The following is a 15424-nucleotide window of genomic DNA, read 5'->3' as shown; positions in this document are numbered from 1 at the left end:
GAAACCCACGCGGACACGGGGAGAACATGCAAACTCCACACAGAAAGGCCCTCGCCGGCCCCGGGGCTCGAACCCAGGACCTTCTTGCTGTGAGGCGACAGCACGTTCGTTCTCCAGCAGAAAAAAAAAGTTTGTATCTGAGCAGCATATTCCATAAGAGAGCACTTTTCAGATTAAAAAAGAAAACATAATGAAGGCTGCTGGGTTTCGGTGCAAAATGAAGACGCGAGTGTGACAAAGTGTCCAGAAGAACTGTGGCTGGTTCTGGAAGATGCTCAATAAAACCTACAGCTCATTTCCGCATAAAACTGCACTCACTGGACCTCAGACTACTATTTTTTTTTAAAGCAAAGGGTCGTCTCACACCAAATATTGACTTTGTTTTATTTATTATGGCTTACTGCTTACTGTTTATAGTATTTTTTTCAATGTTGAAATATTTCATTTCATTATTTTTAAGCCATTTTTGGTCGACAGCATTTCTCTACATGTGCCGAAGACTTTTGTACAGTACTGTACGTAAACAGGTGGAACTGAGGAACTCTGTTAAAGCTGCATCAGAGTTCATTTCAAAGCTAGAAAAAAAATGGAAACAGAAGCCTAAAATGAACAAACTACTCATATCCAGTGCATATAAATATTCCATCCATCCATTATCTGTAGCCGCTTATCCTGTTCTACAGGGCAAGCTGGAGCCTATCCCAGCTGACTATAGGCGAGAGGCGGGCTACACCCTGGACAAGTCACCAGGTTATCGCAGGGCTGAGCATACAATTATTATTATTATTATTATAGGGGAAGATCATGGTGCCCTGCGATGATCTGACTCGTCCAGGGTGTACCCCGCCTCTGGCCCATAGTCAGCTGGGATAGGCTCCAGCTTGCCTGCAACCCTGCACAGGCTAAGCGGTTATAGATAATGAATGAATGGAAACCATGGTCGAATGGTTCAAGAAACAGCTTTAGGACCAAAAGATTGCTGGTTCGATTCCCTGAACCAGCAGGACTGACTCAAGTGCCCTTGAGCAAGGTACCTAACCCCCAACTGCTCTGGTGAGAGTGGTGGCATACCCTGTGTCTGATTAGTCAAAGAAAAACTGATGATGTGATCATCAGTTTGGGCAGGAACCTGACCATAACTTTAAAAAAAATTATTATAGGTCAATAAACATTTTGAAGGTGGGATGGTAGTGCACTGGTTCGCAATGTCACCTCACAGCAAGAAGGTTCTGGGTTCTGACCTGTCAGTTGACTGGAACCTTTCTGTGTAGAGTTTGTATGTTCTCCTCATGCCTGCGTGGGTTTCCTCCCACAGTCCAAAGACATGTGGATGAGGTCAACTGTCTTCTCTAAATTGCCCATAGGTGTGAATGAGAATGTGAGTGGCTGTCTGTCTTTCTGCATTAGCCCTGAAATAGACTGGTGACCTGTCCAGAGTGTATCCCACATCTCACAATATCAGCTGGGACTGGCTCCAGCTCACCCATTATCCACAATGTATAAGTGATGTAGAAGATGAATGAATGAATGAAACATTTTTTATTACAAGCTGCACTTTTAACACACCTCTTTCCCACCCCACATGAATGCTGATGTGCATAAACTCATCAGCCTAATGAATCCATGTAAATGGAAGTAATAGTAAGGCATAAAACATAAACAAAATATTAAATGTTAACCTATAATATTATTTAGTCTAGATACAGAGTCTAAGGATTTACTTTAATAAACAGAGGCATTTTTGTTGCAATACAGACATTTGCAGTCACTGATATTGCACAATACAGTCCTAGAATGAAATGCTCCTCCATTTAAGGTCTCAGACGTCAGTGTCTAGCATTGACAAATAGCTAAGCGCAGATCTTCCATTTAATAAAACTGCTGAGCTACTCAAGATCATGCCTGATGGGAATTTAAATTAGGAATCGCATAGAGACTGCTGCAAAAAAAATGTTTTATTCTGCAGTATCATTTCTTTCAAATATAAATACCTTATCATAGTCCATGCCTCACTTCTGTTCCAGCACACAACCATTTGTTTTCTACAATTACCAAAGCATGCACAATTACAGTACAAAGTGCTCGAACAGAAATTTCTTAGAAGCCAGAGTAGAGCAGGTGAAATCTGGTTGGAATGAGTTGGTGGTTGTAATTCTCTGAGCTTATACAATGGCGCCCCCCAGTGTATGTGTAACACAGCTTACCAAAGCCATCCATATGGCATGAACTACTATTTACTGCACTCCTCAACATGTTGCTTAATATTTCCAACTTTCACTACTCTTAACCAGGTGACGCTCTGTGTGTGTGTGTTAGTTAGTTAGTTGACTTTATTAGTACCCAAAGGTAGATTTGGTTTGCAGTCAAGTGATCTCTGCTCATACAAAACACCCAAACATCTTGGACACACATAACATACAAACATTCCACACTAAACACAAGACATAACATACAAGCATTTCACACTAAACACAAGACAACACCAAAAGTAGTGCATCCTATTTAAAAGACATGGTATCATATAGTTAAAATACCCTAGAAATGTGCCATCACAGTCCATGTTTAGAGGCTATTTTGTTAATTTCTCTAATAGCAGAGGGGACAAAGCTTCCTCTGAAGCGCTTTGTTTTACAGGCAGGTTGGCTGTATCTATAACCAGAGGGTAAGAGCTGAAATTCCTTATTTAATGGGTGGGAGCCATCTTGTAAAATGGATTCCGCTATCCTCTGCAGTTGCCTGTTGTATAAAGATTCAGGGCTAAGCTGTGGCTCTCCAATGAGTCTGCTAGACCATTTAACTATTTGATTAAGTGAGTTTTTGTTTTTCAAAGATAGGTTGTTAAACCAGCATACCAAACAGAAAGATAAAATAGATTCAATAAAAGCACGATAAAACAGAGTCAGTAGGGTTCGGTCAATGTGGAAGTAAGACAATTTCCTCAGACAATACATACGTTGGTTGGCCTTTTTAAAAACAGCTTCACAATTTGCCTCAAAAGTGAGTTTGTTATCGATGATAGTGCCAAGATATTTATATTTGTCCACTATCTCCACACTCTGACCATGTATTTCTGTGGGAATCTGAGTCTGGGGGTACTTCCTAAAATCAACAGTCATGTCCTTGGTCCTTGGTGTGTGTGTGTGTGTGTGTGTGGTGTGGTGTGATGTGATGCTTTGGATGGGTGTATCCCTGAATGACTGTATTCAGGGACAGTTGTTAGTGTTCCTTGGATAAGTAGTAGCGTTCCCAGGATAGGCAGTAGTGTTCTTGGGAGAGTCAGTAAAGTTTAGAGGATAGGCAGAAGTGTTCCCAGGATAAGCAGCAGTGTTCCTGAGATAGGCAGTAGTGTTCCCAGGATAGGCAGTCATGTTCCTGAGATAGGCAGTAGTGTTCCCAGGATAGGCAGTCGTGTTCCTGAGATAGGCAGTAGTGTTCCTGAGATAAACAGTAATGTTCCTGGGATAGGCAGTAGTGTTTATAGGATAGGCAGTATTGTTTATAGGATAGGCAGTAGTGTTCCTGGGATAGGCAGTAGTGTTCCTGAGATAAGCAGTAGTGTTGCTGGGATATGCAGTAGTGTTTATAGGATAGGCAGTAGTGTTCCTGAGATAGGCAGTAGTGTTCCCAGGATAAACAGTAGTGTTCCTGGGATAGGCAGTAGTGTTCCTGAGATAAGCAGTAGTGTTCCCTGGATAGGCAGTATTGTTTCTAAAATATGCAGTAGTGTTTCTAAGATAGGCAGTGATGTTTCTGGGATAGATATTATTGTTTTGGGGATAAGTAGTAATGTTACTGGGATAGACGGTAGTGTTTCTATGATAGGTGGTAGTGTGTCTGGGATAGATAGTAATGTTCCTGGGATAGACATTAGTGTTTCTGGGATAGATAGTAATGTTCCTGGGATAGGCAGTAGTGTTCCTGGGATAGATGCTAGTGTTTCTGGGATATATAGTCATGTTCCTGGGATAGGCAGTAGTGTTTCTGAGATAGGCACTAGTGTTTCTGGGATAGATAGTAATGTTCCTGGGATAGGCAGTACTGTTTCTGGGCTAGGTGCTAGTGTTTCTGGGATATATAGTAATGTTCCTGGGATAGGCAGTAGTGTTTCTGGGATAGGTGGTAGTGTTTCTAGATTAGATTAGATTAGATTAGATTAGATTAGATTAGATTAGATTAGATTAGATTAGATTAGATTAGATTAGATTAGATTAGATTAGATTAGATTAGATTAGATTAGATTAGATTAGATTAGATTAGATTAGATTAGATTAGATTAGATAAGGTAAGGTAAGGTAAGGTAAGGTAAGGTAAGGTAAGATTGAACTTTATTGATCTTTTTGGGAGGGTTCCCTCAGGGAAATTAAGATTCCAGCAGCATCATTACAGGATAAACAGAGAATAGAAAATAGAGAAAAAACTTCTAGCTAAATTAAATTAAGTATTTACATATACAAATATAAAAAGAATAAGATATAGGGAAGAGAGGAACGGAGGAAAAGGGGGGCAGCAGGACAGATATTGCACTTTATATTGCACATTATATTGCACATTGTCCAGTATTGCTTATTGTTAGGCTAGGCTACTGCTCCTTCCCATCCTCTGTCTTCCTGTTACCCCCCAGAGAGGAGTTGTACAGTCTGATGGCGTGAGGGACAAAGGAGTTTTTAAGTCTGTTCATCCTGCACTTGGGAAGGAGCATTCTGTCACTGAACAGACTCCTCTGGTTGCTGATGACGGTGTGCAGAGGGTGACTGGCATCATCCATGATGTTCAATAGTTTGTCCATAGTCCTCTTCTCTGCCACAGTCACCATAGAGTCCAGCTTCATGCCGACCACAGGGCCAGCCCGCCTGATCAGTTTGTCCAGTCTGGATGTGTCCTTCTTGGATGTGCTGCCCCCCCAGCACACCACGGTGTAAAACAGGACACTGGCGACCACAGACTGATAGAACATCCACAGGAGTTTCCTGCAGATGTTAAAGGACCGCAGCCTCCTAAGGAAGTATAGCCTGCTCTGTCCCTTCCTGTACAAGTGGTCGGTGTTGCAAGTCCAGTCCAGCTTGCTGTCCAGCCACAGCCCGAGGTACCTGTAGGAATCCACAGCCTCCACCTCGACTCCCTTGATCAGAACTGGTCGTGACCTTGGTCTGGACCTCCCAAAGTCAATGACCAGCTCCTTGGTCTTCAAGGTGTTGAGCTGCAGATGGTTCCTGTTGCACCACACAGCAAAGTCCCTCACCAGGCTCCTATACTCCTCCTCTCTGTCATCACTGGTACACCCAACAATGACTGTGTCACCAGCGAGCTTCTGAATGTGACACAGCTCCAAGTTGTAGCAGAAGTCCATGGTGTACAGCGTGAAGAGAGGAGGGGCCAGCACCGTGCCCTGGGGTGCTCCGGTGCTGCTAATCACAGTGTCAGACATGATGTCCTTCATCCTGACGTACTGCGGCCTGTCGGTGAGGTAGCTGGAGATCCAGGTGACCAGGCAGGGGTCCACTCGCATCCTGTTCAGTTTGTCCTGAAGCAAAAGGGGCTGGATGGTGTTGAAGGCACTCGAGAAGTCCAAGAAGAGGATCCTCACTGTGCCATTTCCCTTATCCAGATGCGAGTGGGCTCGGTGTAGCGGGTAGAGGATGGCGTCTTCCACACCAACACCTGCCCAGTATGCAAACTGCAGACAGTCCTGGGCATGTTGTACCTGAGGTCTGAGGAGGCTGAGGAAGAGCCGCTCCAATGTCTTCATCAGATGTGAAGTGAGTGCCACCGGTCGGAAGTCGTTCAGCTCGCTGGGCCAATTCGTTTTGGGAACTGGAACGATGCATGATGTCTTCCAGAGGGTGGGCACTCTCCCCAGCTGCAGGCTGAGGTTGAAGATACTTTGGAGTGGTTCACCCAGTTCAGCAGCGCAGGTCTTCAGTAGTTGAGGACACACCTTGTCTGGGCCTGCTACTTTCATGGGGTGAAGCTTCCTCAGTTGACCTCTGACCTGATCTGCAGTAATGCTTGGAGGAGTCTGTGTTGAGGTGGGGGAGGAGGGGGCTGCTGCGATGACTGGGGGGAGGTGTGTTGAGGGAAGAAGGAGAGATGGCTGCAGTGAGGGGGAGGGTGGGGAGGACGTGGGCTGGTTGAACCGGTTGAAGAAGTCATTCAACTCGTTCGCCTTCTCCACTGTCCTCTCAACGACTTTGGTCTTTGAATTGTGGCCTGTGATGGTTTTCACACCTTCCCAGACCTCCCTCATGCTGTTCTCCTTCAGCTTCTGCTCCACCTTTCTTCTGTAGCTGTCCTTAGCTTCCCTCACGCAGCGTTTCACCTCCTGCTGTGCTGCTTTCATTGCCTCCCTGTCCCTGCTCCTGAAGGCAGCCTTCTTCCTGTTGAGGACAGCTTTGACTTCCTGTGTTACCCATGGCTTGTTATTAGGGTAACACCATACAGTCTTAGTGGGGGAAACCACGTCTGCACAGAAGTTGAGATAATCCGTCAGGCAGCGTGTCAGCCCCTCTATGCCCTCACAGTGTGGGCTAAGCAGCACATCCCAGTCCGTGATGTCATAGCTGTCTCTGAGGGCATCTTCCATTTCAGGGGACCACCTCCTGATGGAGCTAGTTGTTGCAGACTGCCTTTGAACCAGGGGTTGTACTTCGGCTGTAAACAAACCAGGTTATGGTCAGACTTCCCTAGTGGGGGGAGGGGTGTGACTCTGTATGCATCCCTCACATTAGCATACAGCAAGTCAATTGTCCTGTTGTTCCTTGTTGGACAGTCCACAACCTGGTAAAAAGCAGCCAAAATAGAGTCCAAAGTACCGTGATTAAAGTCCCCAGAAATGATCATAAATGCCTCAGGGTGGTGTGTCTGGGATAGATAGTAATGTTCCTGGGATAGGCAGTAGTGTTTCTGGGATAAATTGTAATGTTCCTAGGATAGGCAGTTGTGTTTCTGGGATAGATAGTAATGTTCCTGGGATAGGCAGTAGTGTTTCTGGGATATGAGGTAGTGTTTCTGGGGTAGATAGTAATGTTCCTGGGATAGGCATTAGTGTTTCTGGGATAGATAATAATGTTCCTGGGATAGGCTGTAGTGTTTCTGAGAGAGGTGGTCATGTTTCTGGGATAGATAGTAATGTTCCTGGGATAGGCATGAGCGTTTCTGCGATAGGTGCTAGTGTTTCTGGGATAGATAGTAATGTTCCTGGGATGGGCAGTAGTGTTTCTGTGATAGGCAGTAATATTTTTGGGATAGATATTATTGTTTTTAGAATAAATGATAATGTGCCTGGGAAAGGCAGGAGTGTTTCTGGGATATGCCGTAGTGTTTCTGGGATATGTATAATTGTTTTGGGGATAGGTAGTAATGTTCCTGGGCTAGGCAGTAGTGTTCTGCGAAGATAGGCAGTATTGTTTCTGGGATAGGCTGTAGCATTCCCAGGTTGGCAGTAATGTTCCTGGGATAGGCAGGGTGTGTTAACAGGTTGGCAGTAGTGTTCCCAAGTAGGCAGTAGTGTTCTAGGAGTATGGGTAGGCAGTATTGTTTCTGACATTGGCAGTAATGTTCCTGGCATAGGCAGTAGTGTTGCCAGATTGGCAGTAGTGTTCCCAGGCTGGCAGTAGTGTTCCGGGGGTGTGGGGTAGAGAGTATTGTTTTTGACATTGGCAGCAATGTTCCTTTGATAGGCAGTAGTGTTCTGAGAGAAAGGCACTTGTGTTCTGAGAGAAAGGCAGTAGTGTTCTGAGAGAAAGGCAATAGTGTTCTGGGAGAAAGGCAGTGGTGTTCTGAGAGAAAGGCAGTAGTGTTCTGAGAGAAAGGCAGTAGTGTTCTGCAGTAGTGTTCTGAGAGAAAGGCAATGTGTTCTGGGAGAAATGCAGTAGTGTTCTCAGAGAAGCGCAGTAGTGTTCTGGGAGAAAGGTGGTAGTATTCTGCAGAAGTGTTCTGGGAGAAAGGCAGTGTGTTCTGGGAGAAAGGCAGTAGTGTTCTGGGAGACAGGCAGTAGTGTTCTGGGAGAAAGGTGGTAGTATTCTGCAGAAGTGTTCTGGGAGAAAGGCAGTGTGTTCTGGGAGAAACGCAGTAGTGTTCTGAGAGAAACGCAGTAGTGTTCTGGGAGAAAGGCAGTAGTGTTCTGAGAGAAAGGCAGTGTGTTCTGGGAGAAAGGCAGTAGTGTTCTGGGAGAAAGGGAGTAAGTAGTGTTCTGCAGTAGTGTTCTGAAAGAAAGGCAGTGTGTTCTGGGAGAAACGCAGTAGTGTTCTGCAGTAGTGTTCTGAAAGAAAGGCAGTGTGTTCTGAGAGAAACGCTGTAGTGTTCTGAGAGAAACGCAGTAGTGTTCTGGGAGAAAGGCAGGAGTGTTCTGAGAGAAAGGCAGTAGTGAGTGAAAGGCAGTAGTGTTCTGAGAGAAAGGCAGTAGTATTCTGGGAGAAAGGCAGTACTGTTCTGGGAGAAAGGCAGTAGTGTTCTGAGAGAAAGGCAGGAGTGTTCTGAGAGAAAGGCAGTAGTGAGTGAAAGGCAGTAGTGTTCTGAGAGAAAGGCAATAGTATTCTGGGAGAAAGGCAGTACTGTTCTGGGAGAAAGGCAGTAGTGTTCTGAGAGAAAGGCAGGAGTGTTCTGAGAGAAAGGCAGTAGTGTTCTGAGAGAAATGCAGTAGTGTTCTGAGAGAAACGCAGTAGTGTTCTGGGAGAAAGGTAGTAGAGTTCTGCAGAAGTGTTCTGGAAGAAAGGCAGTGTGTTCTGGGAGAAAGGCAGTGTGTTCTGGGAGAAAGGCAGTGGTATTCTGGGAGAAAGGCAGTAGTGTTCTGAGAGAAAGGCAGTAGTGTTCTGCAGTAGTGTTCTGAGAGAAAGGCAATAGTGTTCTGAGAGAAAGGCAGTAGTGTTCTGAGAGAAAGGCAGTGTGTTCTGAGAGAAAGGTAGTAGTGTTCTGCAGAAGTGTTCTGGGAGAAAGGCAGTGGTATTCTGGGAGAAAGGCAGTAGTGTCCTGGGAGAAAGGCAGTAGTGTTCTGAGAGAAAGGCAGTAGTGTTCTGCAGTAGTGTTCTGAGAGAAAGGCAGTGTGTTCTGGGAGAAAGGCAGTAGTATTCTGGGAGAAAGGCAGTAGTGTTCTGAGAGAAAGGCAGTAGTGTTCTGAAAGAAAGGCAATAGTGTTCTGGGAGAAAGGCAGTAGTGTTCTGGGAGAAAGGTAGTGTTCTGGGAGAAAGGTAATAGTGTTCTGGGAGAAAGGCAGTAGTGTTCTAAGAGAAAGGCAATCGTGTTCTGGGAAAAAGGCAGTAGTGTTCTGGGAGAAAGGCAGTAGTGTTCTGGGAGAAAGGCAGTAGTGTTCTGGGAGAAAGGCAGTAGTGTTCTGGGAGAAAGGTAATAGTGTTCTGAGAGAAAGGCAGTAGTGTTCTGAGAGAAAGGCAATCGTGTTCTGGGAAAAAGGCAGTAGTGTTCTGGGAGAAAGGCAGTAGTGTTCTGCAGTAGTGTTCTGAGAGAAAGGCAATAGTGTTCTGAGAGAAAGGCAGTAGTGTTCTGAGAGAAAGGCAGTGTGTTCTGAGAGAAAGGTAGTACTGTTCTGCAGAAGTGTTCTGGGAGAAAGGCAGTGTGTTCTGGGAGAAAGGCAGTAGTGTCCTGGGAGAAAGGCAGTAGTGTTCTGAGAGAAAGGCAGTAGTGTTCTGAGAGAAAGGCAGTAGTGTTCTGGGAGAAAGGCAGTATTGTTCTGAGATAAAGGCAGTAGTGTTCTGGGAGAAAGGCAGTGTTTTCTGGGAGAAAGACAGTAGTGTTCTGGGAGAAAGGCGGTAGTGTTCTGGGAGAAAGGCAGTAGTGTTCTGGGAGAAAGGCAGTAGTGTTCTGAAAGAAAGGCAATAGTGTTCTGGGAGAAAGGCAGTAGTGTTCTGGGAGAAAGGTAGTGTTCTGGGAGAAAGGTAATAGTGTTCTGGGAGAAAGGCAGTAGTGTTCTAAGAGAAAGGCAATCGTGTTCTGGGAAAAAGGCAGTAGTGTTCTGGGAGAAAGGCAGTAGTGTTCTGGGAGAAAGGCAGTAGTGTTCTGGGAGAAAGGCAGTAGTGTTCTGGGAGAAAGGTAATAGTGTTCTGAGAGAAAGGCAGTAGTGTTCTGAGAGAAAGGCAATCGTGTTCTGGGAAAAAGGCAGTAGTGTTCTGGGAGAAAGGCAGTAGTGTTCTGCAGTAGTGTTCTGAGAGAAAGGCAATAGTGTTCTGAGAGAAAGGCAGTAGTGTTCTGAGAGAAAGGCAGTGTGTTCTGAGAGAAAGGTAGTACTGTTCTGCAGAAGTGTTCTGGGAGAAAGGCAGTGTGTTCTGGGAGAAAGGCAGTAGTGTCCTGGGAGAAAGGCAGTAGTGTTCTGAGAGAAAGGCAGTAGTGTTCTGCAGTAGTGTTCTGAGAGAAAGGCAATAGTGTTCTGAGAGAAAGGCAGTGTGTTCTGAGAGAAAGGTAGTAGTGTTCTGCAGAAGTGTTCTGGGAGAAAGGCAGTGTGTTCTGGGAGAAAGGCAGTGTATTCTAGGAGAAAGGCAGTAGTGTTCTGAGAGAAAGGCAGTAGTGTTCTGAGAGAAAGGCAATAGTGTTCTGGGAGAAAGGTAGGAGTGTTCTGGGAGAAAGGCAGTAGTGTTCTGGGAGAAAGGCAGTATTGTTCTGTGATAAAAGCAGTAGTGTTCTGGGAGAAAGGAAGTAGTGATCTGAGAGAAAGGCAGTAGTGTTCTGAGAGAAAGGCAGTGTGTTCTGGGAGAAAGGCAGTAGTGTCCTGGGAGAAAGGCAGTAGTGTTCTGAGAGAAAGGCAGTAGTGTTCTGCAGTAGTGTTCTGAGAGAAAGGCAATAGTGTTCTGAGAGAAAGGCAGTAGTGTTCTGAGAGAAAGGCAGTGTGTTCTGAGAGAAAGGTAGTAGTGTTCTGCAGAAGTGTTCTGGGAGAAAGGCAGTGTATTCTGGGAGAAAGGCAGTAGTGTTCTGAGAGAAAGGCAGTAGTGTTCTGAGAGAAAGGCAGTAGTGTTCTGAGAGAAAGGCAATAGTGTTCTGGGAGAAAGGCAGGAGTGTTCTGGGAGAAAGGCAGTAGTGTTCTGGTAGAAAGGCATTAGTGTTCTGGGAGAAAGGCAGTATTGTTCTGTGATAAAAGCAGTAGTGTTCTGGGAGAAAGGAAGTAGTGTTCTGAGAGAAAGGCAGTAGTGTTCTGAGAGAAAGGCAGTGTGTTCTGGGAGAAACGCAGTAGTGCTCTGGGAGAAAGGTAGTAGTGTTCTGCAGAAGTGTTCTGGGAGAAAGGCAGTGTGTTCTGGGAGAAGGGCAGTAGTATTCTGGGAGAAGGGCAGTAGTATTCTGGGAGAAAGGCAGTAGTGTTCTGAGAGAAAGGCAGTAGTGTTCTGAAAGAAAGGCAATAGTGTTCTGGGAGAAAGGCAGTAGTGTTCTGGGAGAAAGGCAGTAGTGTTCTGGGAGAAAGGTAGTGTTCTGGGAGAAAGGTAATAGTGTTCTGGGAGAAAGGCAGTAGTGTTCTGGGAGAAAGGCAGTCGTGTTCTGGGAGAAAGGTAATAGTGTTCTGAGAGAAAGGCAGTAGTGTTCTGGGAGAAAGGCAGTAGTGTTCTGAGAGAAAGGCAGTAGTGTTCTGGGAGAAAGGCAGTAGTGTTCTGGGAGAAAGGCAGTAGTGTTCTGAGAGAAAGGCAGTAATGTTCTGGGAGAAAGGCAGTAGTGTTCTGGGAGAAAGGCAGTATTGTTCTGAGATAAAGGCAGTAGTGTTCTGGGAGAAAGGCAGTGTTTTCTGGGAGAAAGACAGTAGTGTTCTGGGAGAAAGGCGGTAGTGTTCTGGGAGAAAGGCAGTAGTGTTCTGGGAGAAAGGCAGTAGTGTTCTGGGAGAAAGGCAGTAGTGTTCTGGGAGAAAGGCAATCGTGTTCTGGGAAAAAGGCAGTAGTGTTCTGGGAGAAAGGCAATCATGTTCTGGGAGAAAGGCAGTCGTGTTCTGAGAGAAAGGCAATCATGTTCTGGGAGAAAGGCAGTAGTGTTCTGGGAGAAAGGCAGTAGTGTTCTGGGAGAAAGGCAGTAGTGTTCTGGGAGAAAGGCAATCGTGTTCTGGGAAAAAGGCAGTCGTGTTCTGAGAGAAAGGCAATCATGTTCTGGGAGAAAGGCAGTAGTGTTCTGGGATAAGTAGTGTGTCTGAGATAGGCAGTAACGTTGATTACAACTAAAATCAGACTATGCCTTACTTACTTACTTATCGCCTTGTTACTCACTGGCGGAACATAGACCATCGACCACAAGCCTCCATCTTTTTTTGATTTAGGGCAGCTTTCTCCAATTTCGCCCAACTTAGACCTTCATTCCTCATCTCTGTCTCTACAGTCCTCCTCTAAGTGTTCCTGGGTCTACCACGCCGGCGCTTACCAGACGGGTTCCATGTTAGTGCCTGCCTGGTAATGTGGTCTTTCTGCTTCCTAAGCGTGTGCCCAATCCATGTCCACTTCCTTCTGCTAATTAGCCTCCCCACTGGTTCCTGGTCGGTCATCCTCCATAGGTCCTCATTGCTGATCTTTTCTGGCCACCATATCCTAAGAATCATTCTCAGACACCTATTGATGAATGCTTGAACTTTTCCGACCATGGCTTTGGTGGTCCGCCACGTTTCTGATCCATAAAGCAGTACTGACTTGACATTGGAGTTAAAAATACATAGCTTTGTTGTTGTCAAAATTTCTCTGGCTTTCCATACCTTGTGCAAGATGTTAAAAGCTGTTCTGGCTTTCCCGATTCTGGCTTTGACATCATCCTCAGTGCCTCCGCTTGTACTAACTATGCTTCCCAGATAAGTAAAAGTTGGAACTTCCTCTATAGTTCCTTTCTCCAGCAGTAGAGGGTCCTTGTTGCTGTTGTTAATCCTAATAAACTTTGTCTTATCCTTACAGACATATAACCCCAGTCTTTTGCTGTCTCCTCCAAGCACTTGTTCTTCTCTTTCATCTGACTACGACTATGTGACAGTAGGGTGATGTCATCAGCATAGTCAAGGTTGTCGAGCTGATTCCACAGAGTCCACTGTATGCCATTTGTCCTTCCTACAGTGCATTCCCTCATTATCCAATCCACAGCTACCAAAAATAAGAAGGGGGATAATAAACAACCCTGCCGAACACCTGTATTTACTTGAAACTTATCTGTTAATTTACCCTCATGTATAACCCTACAGGACATCCCATTGTATGTGTTCCTAATAAGCCTGATGAATTTTTCTGGAATTCCGTAATGCCTCAATAAGTTCCACAAAGTCTCTCTGTCAAGGCTGTCAAAAGCCTTCTGGAAGTCAATAAACGCTACATACAAGGATGAGTTCCACTCCATTGACTGCTCGATTATAATTCTGAGTGTTGCTATTTGGTCAATACATGATCTTTCCTTTCTGAAGCCTGTTTGATGATCTCTGAGCTTCTTATCCACCGCATCTTTCAAACGTTCCAACATTATCCTGTTTAGTACTTTACTGGGCACTGATAGTAACATAATACCTCTATGATTGCCACATACACTTTGATTGCCATTCTTGGGTACCTTAACAAGATAGCCTTCCTTCCAATCATCTGGGACCTCTTCCTCCTCCCAAATCTTTTCTATTAAATGCCCCAGCATTAGCGATGATGTGTCTGCTGCAGCTTTCAGGGCTTCTCCTGGAATTTCATCTGGACCAGCTGCCTTCCTATTTTTCAGTGCCAAGATGGCCCTTCGCACTTCCTGTCTGGTTGGTGTATCACAGTTTACCGGGCGTGGGCTTTCTGCAGGTAGTATCTCTGCAGCGTCTTCAGGAGCGGGTCTATTTAATAACTCCTCAAAATGTTCGGCCCATCTTTTGAGCTGATCCTCCTTATTTGTCAGCATATTTCCGTTTTTGTCTCACACTAGCCCACTATCCTGTTTGTATTTTCCAGCTAGTTTCTTGGTGGTGTCATAGAGCTCCTTCATGTTTTTTTGTGTCGCTGCCTCCTGTGCATGCTTGGCAAGATCCTCGATGTATCTCCTCTTATCCTGTCGTATACAACTTTTAACTTCTTTATGGCACTCCAAATATTGCTGTTGGGCCTGGGACTTCGCTGCTCTTGTGTGACTTCTATTAAGTGTGTCTTTCTTCATCTTTCTATCCCCAGTCTTCTTCAATGTTTCTGATGTTATCCAAGGTTTGTCATGTCGTTTCTTCTTTCCAACAATCTCTTCACAAGATTTGTTCCATACCTGTTTGATGTTTTTCCAGTCTCTTTATGATGTTACTGTCGTCGTCTTCTTCGTCATCCTGTGAATCCTGTAGCGCTTGAAACCTGTTTCGCAAAGTTACTCGGAAGGCATCTGCATACTGTAGTCTTTCTCCTGCAGTAGTCAGACGTTGTACTTGGTCCTGGTGTTTGCTGTCAGTTCGCATCTTTTGAGCTTAAACCTTAATTTCGCCACCACTAAGTGATGATCTGATCCTGCATCTGCTCCCCTTTTCACTCTAACATCCAGCATTGTTCTCCGAAATTTACTGTTGATTCCAATATGATCTATCTGGTTTTCTGTTCTGTGGTCAGGGGACACCCATGTAGCCTTGTGGACGTCTTTATGGGGAAAAATGGACCCACCGATCACTATTCTGTTATCCGTGCAAAGGTCTGCAAACAATTCCCCATTCTCGTTAATCTGTCCAAGCCCATGCTTACCCATTATCTCCTCATACCCTATGTTGTTGGAACCAATTTTGGCGTTAAAGTCTCCCATGAGTACTGTAATTTCTCTCTCCCTCTTCTGGTCTAAAATGTCCTGCAATCTATTATAGAAATCTTCCTTTGCCGTATCCTCGGCATCGTTTGTCGGGGCGTAGCACTGCACAACCCTTAACTTGATCCTATGATGTTTAGTCTTGAACTGAGCTGTGATGATTCTGGAACTGATTGGTTCCCAGCTGGTAAGGGCTTTCTGTGCCTCTCTAGATAACATAAATCCTACCCCCTCTGTATGGTGTGCATTCTCCTTCATATGGACAGAGTATAGAATTAGCTCCCCCGATGCAAGCCTCGTTTGTCCCGCTTTAGTTCATTGTGTTTCACTCAGACCAAGCACCTGCAAATTATACTCTCTCATCTCCTTAGCGAATGTAATTGCTTTACCTCCTTCATACATTGTTCTTACATTCCACGTTCCTATCCTGGTGATCGTCTTTGGTGATAGAAGACTCAGCAGTGTAGATTCCTTTCGGCTTTGTCTACCCTGTGTCATGGTTGCCCTTCCAAAAGAAGGCTCCTCCATCCCATCTTCGAATCGATTTATTCTTCTAGTCGATGTTTCAGTAATCAAAATTATACCACTGAGTGGGGGATTGGCCCGCCCAGCTTCACCAGAGCCCCTTTAGCCAGCGCGTTTCAGAGTTATTCCAGACCGGCCTTCATGGTAACGGCCCGGGTAAAGAACCACCCATCATACTTCACCCGGCCTGGCAAACCCTTACTTTGCCTGTTTCCGT

Source organism: Neoarius graeffei, chromosome 22, assembly GCF_027579695.1.
Source record: "Neoarius graeffei isolate fNeoGra1 chromosome 22, fNeoGra1.pri, whole genome shotgun sequence".
NCBI lineage: Eukaryota > Metazoa > Chordata > Actinopteri > Siluriformes > Ariidae > Neoarius > Neoarius graeffei.
The sequence above is the reverse complement of the archived record's forward strand: the minus strand, read 5'-3'. Positions refer to the sequence as shown.